Source organism: Podarcis filfolensis (assembly GCF_964270895.1).
Source record: "Podarcis filfolensis genome assembly, chromosome: 12".
Classification (NCBI taxonomy): Eukaryota; Metazoa; Chordata; class Lepidosauria; order Squamata; family Lacertidae; genus Podarcis; species Podarcis filfolensis.
Window position 1 is genome coordinate 21,730,972 of NC_139614.1, and position 15,929 is coordinate 21,746,900.

Here is a 15,929-nt window from a genome sequence, read left to right on the forward strand (position 1 = left end):
TGTAAAGAAACTGAAGGTACATTTTTCCATCTTTGGTGGACCTGCCCGAAGATTAAGGCATTCTGGGAAATGATCTATAATGAACTTAAAAAGGTATTTAAATATACTTTCCCCAAGAAACCAGAGGCCTTTCTCTTGGGTATTGTCGGCCAAGGGGTGTTAAAGACGGATATAACTTTCTTTATGTATGCTACAACAGCAGCTAGAATACTCATTGCGAAGTACTGGAAGACGCAAGAACTACCCACACTGGAAGAATGGCAGATGAAGGTGATAGACTATATGGGCTTGGCAGAAATGACGAGCAGAATCCGAAACCAGGGAAGAGAAGCAGCGCAAGAAGAATGGAAAAAATTCAAGGACTATTTAAAGAAATATCATAAAGTTAATGAAAGTTAGAATGATGTTGGACTGGAAAGTAAATGGTTACTATTAGCAATGGTTAAGACAAGGAAAATAAGGAAGAATAGTCTAAATTTAAATTAAAATAAGGGAAGATTTGCTGAACAATCGATAAGAATTTGGAATACAGAAAGGGGAAGCATGAGGAAGTCGGGGAAGATAGGATATGAAATTAGGATATGAAATGATACATGTTTTTTGTTTTGTTTTTGTTTTTGTATGTTTATGTTTGTTGTATTGTGTTTATATGGAAAAATAAAAATATTTTAAAAAAAAAACAAAAGAAACTTCTTTGTCTTCTCGCTCAACCAAAGCCAGATGGGGAATAATACTACTCATAATTCATTGTACAGGATTTGTGAAGGATGCGGCATGGCGTGTGGTAGCTGCCATGATAGATGCTGCAGCCTACTGACCTTTCAAAAGATCACAATCACTTATAGATTAAGAGCAGCATGTTTGGTGCTTAGAAATGCTGTCAGGAGTGCTTCAGAAATTCTGTTTATGGCACTCCTGTGTCTAGGTTAAACTGTTTGCTATGCTTCCTCCAACCCCTCTTTCTTCCTTAGCAATTTAATAAGGAATTATGGCAAATAATAGAAAATGGAAAACACAGTGTTAATGGCATGGCCTATGTCAGGGAACTGTCATCGGAAGAACAGGTGGTGGAGGGGCTCCCAGAGGTTGAGAGAGACTTATCAGCGGAGGAGGGAACCAGCAGGGGGCGAGAAAGAGCTCCAAGGGAAAGCGAGTCAGAAGAATGGCTCAGAGACAATTCCAGCGAGAACAGTGAGGAGGTTTCAGGACCTCCTATAGGGACACCCACTCCTCGCCGGAAATTGTCACGTAGAGAGTCCAGAAGACGTGTTTCCGTTAAGGAGCTGTTATGCTGGAAGAAATTCCGTAAACGCCCACTGTCGGATTCTGCCAGCGACTGACGGAGCCATGCTTATGGCGCTCCGTTACAGACAGTGGTTTGTGGACTTAGCCAAACACTGAGGGACTAGGAACTTTACGCACAAGCAGCTCAACATCCCATCACAGCCTATTAGAAATCTGGCATCACTGTCCTTGGTTGTATGTTGTGTGGCGATTAGTCTTGTGCAGTCCTTTTTGTATTTGGCAGAATTTGGTATTTCTCAGCAGTAGAGAAGATGCTTGGTTGCCAACGGTCCCAGTTTCAATCCTTGGCGTTTTTGGATAGGGCTGGAAAAAACCTGCTGGAAACCATGGAGAGCTGGTGCCAGTCAATGTTGACAAGTGCTCTTCAGCCTTGTAGTCCTGGCGTTGTTGGGCTGCAGCTGCCATCATCCCTGAGCAGTGGCTAAATTGGTTTATGGGATTATGGGAATTGTAGTTCAACCCCAACTAGGGATCAAAGGTTGAAAAACACTAGTGTAGGCAGTACTGGACCCAATGGGCTGACTCACTTTATTTTATTTAAGGTATTTAAATAAATAAAAATAAAATATTTAGGTTTTGGAAGCTTTATGACAAGTTTTGATTAAGTTGGCCATCTTTTCTGCAAGGGTATTAAAAAATTTACTAGGACTCCTGAAGGGTCTTTCTAAAACTAGAAAGAGGAATTTGTCTTAATTAATAGGAAGGAAGCTCATTATCAATTTGACTTTACCTCATAAATTGCAACATTGGTGAGGTTGCGCTTCCTCCTATGAATCAGGTTATTGGCAAGGGGATACTGCTGGATCCATCTCTGCTTCTGGCATCCTTGACAAGGAACTGGACAGTTACAGCTTTCCCTGGGAAAGTTAAATCTTTCCATTATCAGCCTTGTTTTGGACTAGACTATTGGCAATACGCTGTATGTGGGATTGTCCTTTGGAAAATTTCAGAAAGTACATCAACTTGTTAATGAGGACATGCTGCACCAAGAAAGCAAATACTGATCGCACTTAGCTTAGAGAACTTCAGTGGCTCCTAGTTGGCTTCCAGAAACAATTCAAAGTACCTGTGTTGATCTTTGGCATCCTAAATCTCTTGGATCACTATACTTGAGGGAGCATTTAAGTGTTATTTGTTGAGATAGCAATAGAGGCTATGCTTCAGGTGCCTCCTCACCACCAATGATGCCAAGACTTCTCTGGAGAAGATGATCAAAAGTCTATATGGCACCATTCCTCTTTTCTCTTACAAAGCAAATGATATTTTACTGGGTTGTGTGTGGTGTGTTTTTTTTACATGTGATTCTAAATATTTATATTGTGTGGAATTGACTCTGTTAGCTGTAATACGTACTTTTTAGTGGAAAGCCAGGATATAAACATTTTGAAAACATAGTGAGAAGCAGAAAAGTGGGAAGGATATTTATTCCCCGTTTGTCTGTTCTTCTCCAGAGTTCCCTCAAACTTTCTACGAAATGCCAGAATTTTCTTCTGTTCCTTGATTGATACCTTCCTGTTATTCACCGTAGATACATTATCCGGGCTTCAAAGGGTGGAAAGCTCCTTTTGAAAACTTTCCCATTGCTTAGGAACCTGGATATATTTCTTAACTTGGCTATTTATGTGCTTGTTTATGTTTCTGAGCTTTGGCTCCATTCCCTCCCAGTTTGTAGTTGTGGGATTGTCTCAAGCTGCCTTTTTCCGCTTTAATTTTGGTTTTAAAAAAAACAAACCCCCCCCCCCTAATAAAATGCAGCTGTTACTGAAACGCTTAGATATTTTATCAGGTTTTCCCATCAGATGTGTTGCAGTGTCACTTGTGAGGAAATATTACACCAGTAGGTTCAGGCAATGAACAAAACATGGCACATGTGCAAACTGGCCATTTCTCAACACTCATCTACAACATTGGCTCCTTTGTTCGTAACAGAGCTGAGGGAAAGACCTCTGTTACATCCCACACATATCCCCTTTTTCAGCCTTCAAAGATTGGCTTCTATTACTTCTACTGAAAGAGTGACATTTTTTCTTCAACATAACGTGGTGTTGCTCCATAAAATAGAGGCAGCCTAGTGATGACAACTGTTTTATCCATTCTAAAACCAGTCACATTACATTTCTATAACACTTTTTACACTACATTAATTGTCACACATTTTCCCCTCACGCACACTCGCACAGAAACGATGGGCATCTCCCACCCATTTCCCCCCTTAATAGTAGATTTGTGTAATTGCACCCCTATTTGTCAGATGCAGAGTGCTAAAAAAAGATTTGTGGGAGGAAATCGTAATACGGGATCACAATTCAGCTGGGCTTTTGCTTCTGAATATCAAATGGTTTTCCAAACTGGGGTCTCCAGCTGTTTTTGGACTACAGCTCCCATCACCCCTAGCTAGCAGGACCGGTGGTCAGGGATGATGGGAATTGTAGTCCAAAAACAGCTGGAGATCCAAGTTTGGAAAAAACTGGTTTAATCAAACCATGGTGTTATCAAACATACCAAACACTGCCTGTTCTTGAGTGGGTATGGCTTTTGTTGGATATATTCGAAGCAAATTTTATCACTTAGCTCTTCGTGAAAAAAGATGTCTGTTTCTTCAAGAAGAGCCATATTGGTGATAAACCAACGAGAATGTTCCTCTAATTCTTTCTTTCTTTTTAAAGCACCCATTTGGAAATCACTGTGGTCATTTGTTGTTATCGCTCAGCACTGTTATCTGCCAGCCTTTCTTGGTTATAGAAAAGTATTTTAAGAAAAATGTTTAATGCCTCCAAGAAGAGAAACCAGAAGTCTCATTGTGCAAGCAGATATCTATTGTGCAAGTAGACGGATATATATATAATTTCCAGAAGGAATTAAATGAGCAAAGATTTCATTTGCAAGGCAAAAATTGGGTATGATTTGTGCAGGACTTTCTTACGTTCCATACAGGGGCTTTGTAATAATTGGATGAGATATTTTATCCCAGGAAAGAGGCTTTGGCTTAGAATTCTTTAACTCTAATAAAACCTTTGATGTTTGTGGATTCTGTGAATATATTTTTGTTAGTATCAGATTTTGCTATATCTACTGATTTAAACCTGTCTTGCCCCAAAAGGAGTTGTGCAACACCGGAAAGGTTAACTTGCCTTAGGTTAGAACTCAGTCCTACAATATTTAAGATTGCATCTAGTTCGGAAATTGTGGCAGGCACTGTCACTTATCGTTAAACAGCTCATTAAATCCCTGCTAATTGCATCTTTGTTCCTGCATTTTAAAGTCTTCCTGTGCCAGCCCTTAACTACCTCACTAAAATTTTACCATTTGTACCCTCACAGTTAACTTCATTAGCTTATTCTAGCTCAAGTAAAACAAGAGTTTTAATAAGATTTTGTTTTGTACAAGTTGAAGGCAGAGTGTTCGACATTTGCTCTGCCTGGTAGCCTGAGCGACTTAAAATCCACAAGTAAAGTAGTGCATATTTGAAATGTTCATGACATGTTTATATTTTTTGTAATGTGTTTTGGTTTTCTGTGTTGTTTCAGAGCTTTTAAACAGTTTTGCTTGTGATCTACATCATACCCTCTAACACCTCAGTGGCAAAATCCAGGACACGTTCTTCTGGGACATTATCTTCCCATTTTTTCCCATTTTGGATGCCATAATCTTGAGCAATTTCACCTCACAATTCCCCCCCCCCCCCAGAAAAAGCGCCTTTTTCGGCACGGTGCCCTAAAAGGTGTTTTGGGGGCGCCACACAAGATTGCAGGCCTGAAAAAGAACTTGGGGGGGGAAACACATCACAATCATGATGTGAAATCGGCAAGATCACAGCATCCAAAATGTTATGCCATGCCGCCATGGCAGCCATTTTGTGACTGCTGCCCACAACATTTCCACAAAATTCAAAATGTGCTCACTGGTCCTGAAAGGTTGGCAACCTCAGTCACATTCATTCTATTCTTTATGTCTAACTTTTTGCTTATTTTGTTTTGCTCGTCTGTTCCTTTTCCACTTCAGTTCCTTTCAATGTTCTGGGAAAACTAGGGTTTCATGTCATGATGAGCCCACATCTACCGCTTGGAACGGGGAACTTTGCCACTGACCCAAATTTCCCTGTTTCAAAGAGGCTTTTATGGGGGAAATCCTTGTATCCTTTCTTTGGAATTTAGTTTATATCACCTTCCTCGCAGAAAGCATGCAAGCAAGCCAAAGACATGAGCCACCCGCATGTGAACATTCTTTCTTAAACTGTTCATTCATATAATCCACAAGTCTTAATCCCTTTCTCTTCTGTCTAGGTTTCTTCATCTGCAGTGTTTATTTATGGCAGCAATTGAATTTAATCGGCTACATGCTACTCTCTGCATTGGCCATGCTACTTTCTGCTTTTGGTGAGAATGCTTAGCAAAAGGAGATGGAGAAAATGTAGAGGCTGGTAATTATAGTCGTGAAGGGCCTTGGCAGTGGGAAGAGGCACAGCCAAGAATAAGAGGATTGTCTTTTTTTATTTTGGAAAGTTTAGTGATATTGGAAAAGTTGAAAAGTACAGATTTGTCACCCTATCTCTCCTTCCCAGTGATCCTTTCACAAGTTAACTGTGAATATTCAGGTTGCTCCCGATTTTCTCTTCTTGTAGCATGGTCACAGTGAGTTGCCAACATGCAGGTAGAGGACCAGGAGGATAGGCTTCACTGGCTTTTGTGTATTTGATAATGTCACTGCTTTGCACAATATAGATTTACTTAATACAGGGATGTTTAACCTCTGGGCCACAGGCCTGATTAGGGCCACCAGGCCTTCCCAGTTGACCCATGGTGCCATTTTAGCTGAACCATGCCCACCTGTCTTAATAAGTCTTGGTTTGTTTCACTACGCAGTTGTATTTATGGCTTCTAAAAAGCTGTCAATTTTTGCATTTCTGGTGGCCGGATCTTTTATGCTCCAGTGCTTAACACAATGGACAGCCAGGGTCCAGGTTTCCTTAATCAGGGAACGCAGTATTAGCAGTATTTCACCACTAGTGTTTGATTAAAGCCCCAGTATGAGGCAGCCACACTTGTGCTATTGCTAAATGAGCAAGTGGTGGATGGTGCAGTTAGGAATGGAATAGCTTGAAGTAGCCTCCAATGTAGGTCATATCTGCTCCTTATAAACAAAGAAAATGGAGCCCCAAGCGTTCAGTGGTGGTTCAGTAAAACATCAAGCTCCATTCCTGGTTTACATAAATCTGTCTTGGCCATTCCATTTGCAAGACTGCCATTACCTCAGGTTTCTTGGCCACTGCTACTAGCACAGAAGTTATGGCAAATTTGTAAAACATGTCTCTGTACCTCCTGTCTGCCATTATGCTCTTATTTTTCTTGTTTCTTTTACGGTGCTCCCTGCAACATGTAATGACTTACTAGAAGAAAAATTAGCCCATCTTATTGTTTAGCTGTCCCAAAAGAAAAGAGCGTGTGAGGAAGGGATTGGCTGGGAGACAGACTGTTCTTCCATCTGGTATATGAGACTGTATTCCGGAATCCCAGGGGTAATCTAAAGAGATCTTCTTTTGATGGTTTACTGTAGCCCTGTGGGAGTCCTTTCACCTTCCTCTGCTGATTGACAGGGATGAACTGTATCCTTAGATAACTCTGTGCAAGAATGCAGATGTTGCATGCCATGCTTACATTTCAAATCCTGTAATATAACACACAGTTTTTCAAAAACTAGAGAATAAAATAATTGGTACCTGCTTAGGCTAGTTACTTGTTACAAACAGCAAAGGGGGGAAATGTTCAGATTATTATACAGTGGTACCTCGGGTTAAGTACTTAATTCGTTCCGGAGGTGCGTTCTTAACCTGAAACTGTTCTTAACCTGAAGCACCACTTTAGCTAATGGGGCCTCCTGCTGCTGCCGTGCCGCCGGAGCACGATTTCTGTTCTCATCCTGAAGCAAAGTTCTTAACCCGAGGTACTATTTCTGCGTTAGCGGAGTCTGTAACCCGAAGCATCTGTAACCAGAAGCGTATGTAACCTGAGGTACCACTGTACTGTAAATGAATACAATCTGTATCAACTAGTGCTGTATGACTAACTGATATGTTCCCTTTCCAGAAATTGCACCATTAATGACAGTTAGCCTTGTTAACCCTAATGAATTTCTGCTCTGAAGAAAAATAATTCAATAGGTCGTACTGCCTTTGTTTCTACCCACTGCTTTTGAAAGATGGCTGTAGCTGTTTAAAATGACAGTACTGCCCCAGCCTTTTAGCTGGGGTGGGGTGGGGTACATCTGTAATTGTCTTCCTTGAAGTTGTCCAATGGGATTTTGGTTTATTTTGTGGAGTGCTCAGAATTGAGATGGCAGCTAATTAGGATCATGGCTGAAATATACTCAGAGTCGCAAAGTGATTTCATGCTCTTTATTCAGCTCATAGTGGTGAGGAGGAATGAATGAAAGTCCCCTCAAGGTATCTGCTTTATATACATTATTTACACAATGGGCTGCACATGATTGGCTAATTCCGGAATTCTACTGTAAGCCAATCAGGTTGTGGATTCACTTCTATCTGGAGCATGATTGGGTGGTTCCTGCCAACCAATCATATTGCTGCATTGTTCTAGGACCAATCTGACTGCTGCATTCTGAATCCTATTGTTCTAGGACCAATCAGACTGCTGCAGTTTGGATCCTATTCAACTCAGTACATAACACCCCTCCCCTCTAAGTTCCAGTCCTGCCCGGGAGGTCGCATTCATAGTCCTCGAGGTACGCCGGTGGCCTACGTGTGCGTTGCGGCCTGGGGTGTTCCCTGGTCCGGGGTTCAGGTTCTGGCTCATGTTCCAAGGATGCTGGCTGTGATGGGCCTGTCTGGTCAGGTGCAACCGGCTCGCTCAGTCGTGGTTCTGGTTCCGGTGTCCTTTTGGCTTCGCGGGTCCTCTCTGTATTTACTGATTCTGCCTCTCCTGCTGGCCCCTCCTGCTCTATGGGCCTCACTGCCCCTCTGTTCCCTTGGGACTCCTCTGACCTTTCCTCCTCCTGGTTTTCTCCCGGGAATCGTCGCCGTATCTGGTCGCAGTGGCGGCGCCAGCATTGCCCCCCATCCGTTAGCACCTCGTACGACACGGGACCAGTGACCCTGGTGACTGTGGCGGGTACCCATGCTGGGCCTGCCCCAAAATTCTTTGCGTACACTGGGTCCTGGGCCTCGAAGGTCCGGGGGTTCCTGCCTTCCCCCACCACTACCTCATCCTGAGCTCTATCGGGGTGAAGGCGGTCCAATCTGATTGCAAGGCGCCGACCCATTAGTAGTTCAGCGGGGCTCCGGCCAGTCGTTGAGCTGGGGGTGCTGTGTTGTGCTAGGAGGAATGTGGCAAGGCGGTACTCCCAATCCCCTTGCGTCATGCGGCGAAGGGTGTCCTTGGTGGTCCGCACCATGCGTTCTGCTTGGCCATTGGTGGCAGGGTGGAATGGCGCCGAACGGATGTGGCGGATGGCGTTCTGCGCTGTGAAGGTTTGGAATTCTCCTGACGTAAATGCAGTCCCGTTGTCTGAGACGAGAGTGTCAGGGAGCCCGTGGGTTGCAAACAGCCTGCGTAGTACCCGGATGGCTGCGGACGTAGAAGTGGACGGTACCAGTGCGACTTCCAGCCATTTGGTGTAGGAGTCCACCACTATGAAGAATGTTTTCCCCTGAAAGGGGCCAGCGAAGTCCACATGCAGGCGTGACCATGGTGCTCGGGCGGACTCCCAGGACTGGACTGGGGCCCTTGGGGGATCTGGGCGGGATTCTTGGCAGGCCTGGCAGTGTTTGACCCAGGCCTCTATCTCTCCGTCGATCCCCGGCCACCACACATAACTCCTGGCAAGGGCCTTCATTCTTACTACCCCTGGGTGTGTCTCGTGTAGGGCTGTGAGGACCCTTTTGCGGAGGGGCTGGGGAACAACGACCCTGCTTCCCCATAACAGGCACCCCTTGTGGGCCGACAGTTCATGTTTGCGGGTTGTGTAGCCGGCGAATTCTGGCCCGGGGCTGCTGCTGGGCCATCCCCTCCACACCCAGTCCAGGACGCGGGAGATGACCCTATCTTTCTTGGAATGGTGTGCAACTTCTTGTGCCTGAATGGGGCGGTCGGGAAGCAGCTCCAGGCTCATAACCTCTTGTGCAGGTGCTGGGTCGGGGCCTGTTTCCGGTAGTGGTAGCCTGCTGAGGGCGTCCGCATGGCCCATCGCCTTCCCAGGGCGGTGAATCAGTGCATACTGGTAGCTGGCAAGGAAAATTGACCACCTGAGGACACGAGGAGACAGCACTTGGGGGGTCTGCTTTTCGGAGGCAAACACGCCAAGCAAGGGCTTGTGGTCAGTCACCACGGTGAAGGGCCGCCCGTACAAGAAATCATGGAATTTTTTTACTCCCTTCACGATTGCCAGACCCTCCTTGTCGATTTGCGAGTAGTTCCGCTCGGTTGCGTTGAGTGTCTGGGAAAAGTATGCCACCGGTACCTCTCTTCCATCCGGGAGTTGGTGTCCCAGGACAGCGCCAATGCCATAGGGTGAGGCGTCGCATGCTAGCACCACCGGCAGCCTCTCGTCGAAGTGTGCCAAGACCGAGTTTGAGACAAGCAAGTCCTTGACTGCCTGGAATGCGGCCTCCTGGCGCTGGCCCCACACCCAAGGGGCCCGCTTGTCCAGGAGTCTGTGTAGGGGCTCCGCTACCGCCGCCTTGTGGGGAAGGAAGGAATGGTAAAAGTTCAATAGTCCCAAGAAGGCCTGAAGTTCAGTCTTGTTCTTGGGCGCTGGGGCATCACAAATGGCCCGTACCTTGTCCCCAGTCGGGTGGACCCCTTCTGCGTCCACCATAAATCCCAGAAAGTCCACCTGAGGCACTCCTAGTAGACATTTTTCCCGCTTCACCTTGAGACCCGCCGTCTGGAAACGGTGCAGAACGGTGCGGAGGCGGTCCTCAAACTCCTCTGGTGTGGGCCCGGCAATCAACACATCATCGAAGAAGGGGGTGACGCCAGGAATCCCTTTAAGGAGAGAGTCCATTAGATTCTGGAATATGCCTGGTGCCACGCTGACACCGAATTGCAGCCGCTTTACCCTGAACGCTCCTCTGTGCGTCACAATCGTCTGTGCCTCTGCTGTGGCCTCATCTACTGGCAGTTGTTGATATGCTTGGGCCAAGTCCAGCTTGCCAAAAATTTTCGACCCAGCCAGGGTGGCAAGGACATGGCTGACCACTGGCACTGGGTATGCATGGGCCGTGAGGGCCTTGTTTATGGTACATTTGTAGTCTGCGCAGATGCGGACCGAACCATTCGGCTTGACGGGTGTGACGATTGGGGTTTCCCAGGGGGCATTAGGCACCGGCTCCAGCACGCCTTGCTCCACGAGTCGGTCCAATTCCTCGTCTATACGGGGTTTCAGGGCGAACGGGACCCGGCGGGCCTTGAGCCTGACTGGTCGTACTGCGGGGTCAAGCTGTAGAGCAATGGGGGGGCCCGTATACTGTCCCAATTTCCCATCAAAAACCCCCGGAAATTCCTTGCATATGGCGTCCACGTCCACTTGTAAGCTCGTGTGGTTCACCCCGGTGACGGCTAGCCCCAGTGGTCCAAACCATGCCAATCCCAGTAAGCTAATGTAGGGGCCCTTGACCACAAGCAAGTCCAGTTGCCGCGTCCGCCCTTGGTATTGCACCCTGAAGGTCCCCACCCCCATTGTGGGGACCTTACGTTTCTGGAAGTCCCGGAGGGTGAATGGGGCCGGCCTGAGTTTGGGACCCCCAGTAGGACACAGTTTCCTTAAGGTCCTTGCCGAGATTATGGATAGAGTTGAACCCGTGTCAAGCTCCATGCGGCATGGGGCCCCCTCTATTTGTACCTCTACATAAATTTTCTCTACGTTGGGGTGGGGCAACTGGTATACCTGGAAGTCCGTGAGCTCCGTCGAGTTGCCTTGGTGTGTTGGGCCCCGGGACCTGGGGCTCTTGGATTGGTCATCTGATGCCTGGCGTCGGGTGGGCCGAGCTCGACACACCCGGGCGATGTGTCCCAATTTTCTGCACTGCCTGCACTCTGCGTTGCGGAAACGGCAGGTCCTCCTCTCGTGACTGTCTCCACAGCTTGCGCAGTTCCCTGCTTCTCGTCGAGGCAGCTGTGGTATGTGGGCTGCTTGAGTGCGCTGCTGTACTCGGTGCACCTCCTCCCTGTTGGATCCTGAGTCGTCGGTGAGGTCTTCGTGGTGGACCCTCGGTTGGGACGGCTGGCTCGGCCGTGCCTCTTGCGTCGACCTCTCGGCAGCTTCCGTTGCCAGGGCCTCCTCCAGAGCGACCTGGAACGTTAGGTCCTTCTTAGCGTAGAGGCGTCGTTGCAGCTTCTCATCCTTCAGGCCACCGACGAGGCGGTCACGAAGCATGTTCTCCAGCTCTGAGAAGTTGCAGAACCGGGCAGCTTGGCGGAGAGAGGTCACAAACCCAGTTATGGTTTCCCCAGGGGCTTGCCGCTTTGCATAGAAGGCATTTCGACGAGCCACCACAGAGGGCTGTGGCGAAAAGTGCCCCTTCAGCTGTTCCATTATTGTTTTGTATGGAACAGTAGCGACGTCTTCGGGTGCAAGGAGAGCCCGGGCGATTTCAAACGTCTCCTCTCCGCAGACGCTGAAGAATATCGCCCTCTTCTTGGCGTCTTCTTCATCGGTGACCCCTTTGGCTTCTAGGAGGAAGGTGAAACGGGAGGCATACGCTTCCCAGTCTCCAGATGCTGGGTTGAACGGCGAGAAGCTGCTGTCGGTTGCCATTCTGAGTTCCTTGTGTCCCGGAGCTGAAGCCTGGATACACGGTGCGAGGCAGCGGTGCGGCAGGTGGCGGTGCTGCGGTGCTGTGTGTGGCAGTCAGCTCAGCGGGATCCCACCTTCGTCGCCAGTGAAATATACTCAGAGTCGCAAAGTGATTTCATGCTCTTTATTCAGCTCATAGTGGTGAGGAGGAATGAATGAAAGTCCCCTCAAGGTATCTGCTTTATATACATTATTTACACAATGGGCTGCACATGATTGGCTAATTCCGGAATTCTACTGTAAGCCAATCAGGTTGTGGATTCACTTCTATCTGGAGCATGATTGGGTGGTTCCTGCCAACCAATCATATTGCTGCATTGTTCTAGGACCAATCTGACTGCTGCATTCTGAATCCTATTGTTCTAGGACCAATCAGACTGCTGCAGTTTGGATCCTATTCAACTCAGTACATAACAATGGCACAGGCCAGGACATCTTAAGACTGCTCTTCAATCATCATTTCCTCTTACAGGAAACCACAAAATATTGTAGATTAAGGTCACCAGGGAAAAGATCAAAAGTTTGTCTGCATAGGAAACATAGTATAATTGTATAAGGACCAAACAGTAAGGATGGAGCTGGTTTTAAAACAGGATCTAGAGTTGCAATTTATCACACATCTTATATGCGCCTCTTGCAAGAACCTTGAGGTATTTGAGATGATATGCTTCAAATTCTTTTCAATGAGTGGTTATGCCATTCATCCGATCTCCCAAAGCTGTTTGCTTGAATTTAGAAACAACTCCAGTTTAAAAGCAGAAACAGAAAAACAGATTAACACTACTGTTATGTATTCAGTGGTCTGGGTTTGCCTGAGCTTGAGTCTGGACTAAGAATTCTGAGCCCCTGTGTTCTGATTCGGTACATGATATCCAGTAACAGAACATTTCAGGATTGGGGCCTCTGCCATTGGCCCTTAAACTCTTGAGTTATGATTCGCAGCTTGGAAGCTTAGACAACCAATCACGTTGGGAGTGGGAGTGGCCCAGACCTTCAGAAATGTATATAAGTAGTTGCTTTGCCCCTGGTGTCCAGTTCTGCTAGTTCAAGAAAGGTTTTTGCTGTTATCACTGTGTCTTGCCTCATGGGAACCCCACTTACACTTCAACTACCATACCTAAATTGAGCGCATTACACAGTGTGCATAGCAATTAAAATCCCCATAGACTTTTGAAGCTTGCATTCATATTTTTATGCCAGAATAAATATTATAGCTGATTCTGTATTTAGACTTGTTCATTAACATTATAGTAATTATTACAATGCTTGGTGGCTGTTTGAACTGGTCTTCAATAAAACTGCATTTCTAATGGGTGGTACTTGAAGTAGGCCCACTGAAATCCATTACTCAAGTCCATTAATTTCATTGGGTCACTTCTGTATATTATTATTGCGTGTTATCCAATGTTTTCAGTGCAAACAAGGGAACTTTAATTTGCAACAAACCAGAAATTAAGGGATTTTTCATCATAGTTTAAACATATTTATCGTGATGCAGCCATCGGCAGTGGAAGGTGGAAAAAAATATAGGACTTCTTCCTTCCACTCTTCTCATATGTTGCTACAGAAGCTTTCTTAATACTAGGAGTATGATTTGGGGGACAGTTTTGCAATAAATTACACCCGCATTAAAGTCAACCTGCGTGGCCTGCCAGTATACAATACAAATAAGTAAGTGCAAACTCCTGTTGGCGTAAAATTATTCAAGCTTTTGAAGTTTGGCAGAAATCGTTTGCACTTTGCTGAAATTGCTAGAAGTGTGTGTGGTTTGTGTCCCTGTAGGATGTTCTCCCACCGACAAGTGCGCACACACTCTTAGTCCCCATAAAAAATGAGAAAAATAGATACAATGCCAATTACATGTTACTTCTAGGTTCGTAGAGCAAAGGATACATAGCCTTACCAAATTGGGTTGTGCTGTTTTTACTGTGCTGTGTCCTACCCTAAGACGGGTAATTGTAATTATTCCCATACTGTCGAGTGTAACAGCTGCAGAAAATTTTTGCAGAGGCCATGGAGAATCAAGGTCTTTGAGGCATAGCTTCTTCATATAAACAGTGCAATTATTTTATTTGAGCTAGCTTGGGCGAGTCTTACAGAAAAGGCTTTTAACCCCACCAGGATTTTTTAGTAACAAAGAATTAATAGTTCATAGGAAACATGTGTGCGTTGCAGTCGTACAAAGGGCTCTATCTTGGCTTGAGCCTGAACAGTCTGCTGTGAGATCCCAACTGATACAAAACATATATGCTGTTTGGGTATGGGATTTAAAGAGAAACTTAAACCAGCTTTGTGGGATGGAATATGTTTTTACACCAATCACGCGTTCCCCCTTTTTCTATTTAAAACAAAAAAAAGAAAAAGAAAGAAAAAAGAAAAAATCCAGCGTGCATTCTGATGGAATCTTTACGCTACATCTTCTTTTTCCATTTGTTGAGCTAAAGTCTAAAGTTCTTCCTGTCAGAATCTACCAGGGCAGTCTCCCTGGAGTATTTTTTAGTAAGGCTCCCTCTTTCCATTCATGGTGCATTGTTTTTCAAAGACCATACCCAGTGATTTGCACCTATAGACTATTCACTCTCGTGCTAGAGATTTTGTTTCTGCTATTGCATATGTAACGAAAGCTATTGTTGCTATGGTTTCTATATTTTCTATTATTTCTATTCTTGCTAAGCCACCTTTGGCTAATGCATGAAGTTATAAATTTTGTACATGTAGTGTGCATTATATTACCAACCTATATGTTACTTGATACTGATTTCTGTTTGTTGACAGTGATCCATTGTTATTATCTTGTATGACTGTAGTTTAGTACCAAAGGTTGACTGCATCGGGTTTTGTAAAGATTGGATAGGCTGGAAGACTAATACGAGTTGCATCCATAGAATCATAGGATTGTAGAGTTTGAAGGGACCCTGAGGATCATCTAGTCCAACCCCCTGCAATGAAGGAATATGCAGCTGTCCCATACGGGGATTGATTGAATCTGCAAACTTAGCGTTATCAACACCATGCTTCAGCCAACTGAGCTATTCAGGCTGACCAGCACTAAATTGGACATATTGGATTAAATAGTCCTTAATGCTCTTTCAGATTTGAACTATGCACTGAGCTTTTGCTTTAACTTTCATGTATGAGATGAAGGGATCAACTGTGTCTGGTTGATTAGCCAAATTGCTTTCTCTCACCCTTTTGCAAGCAATGTCGAGTTATTTGTGCTCCTTCTCTCATTACTTTTAGCATGGGATGTGCGGGGTATGGTCAGGGAAGTTTTTAATGTGTGACATTTTAATGTATTTTTAATCTTTGCTGGAAGCTACCCAGAGTGGCTGGGAAAACTCAGCCAGATGGGCGGGGTACAAATAATAACATTATTATTGTTGTTGTTGTTGTTGTTGTTGTTGTTGTTGTTGTTGTTGTTGTTGTATTTGTATGTGATTGGATTCTTGAGAGTATTCTTTTTGAGCTCAAATGCCCAGCCATTTCTGAGACATAGAGGGCTATGGCTATCTTTAATCCTATCCTCTTGTGAACATATTTTTTATTTTGTTTATTTATATACTTATAAACCACATATAACAAGCTAGTGTAAAGATAAAAAATACATTACCACAGTAGCAACAGTAGAAACATCAATAACACCAATGATCAAAAGTAGCTGAATAACCAATCAGATTGGACATGGTGACGGACTTTCTTGAGGGCAAATTCAGGCAGTTCAGAGTATGAGCAGTGCTTTATTTGTTGCCTTGCTGAATGGGCAGGAGAAGGCTTGCTTGAAGTAAACGCCATAGCAGGTGTGTGGATCTTGAGCA

General features: G+C 45.2%; 1 protein-coding gene across 6 annotated transcripts in view; it reads left to right on the top strand.

Annotated features, from left to right (window-relative positions):
* CPVL (carboxypeptidase vitellogenic like) overlaps window positions 1-15,929 on the top strand; it is a 67,348-nt gene that overhangs the window by 38,400 nt on the left and 13,019 nt on the right. The window lies entirely within an intron of this gene.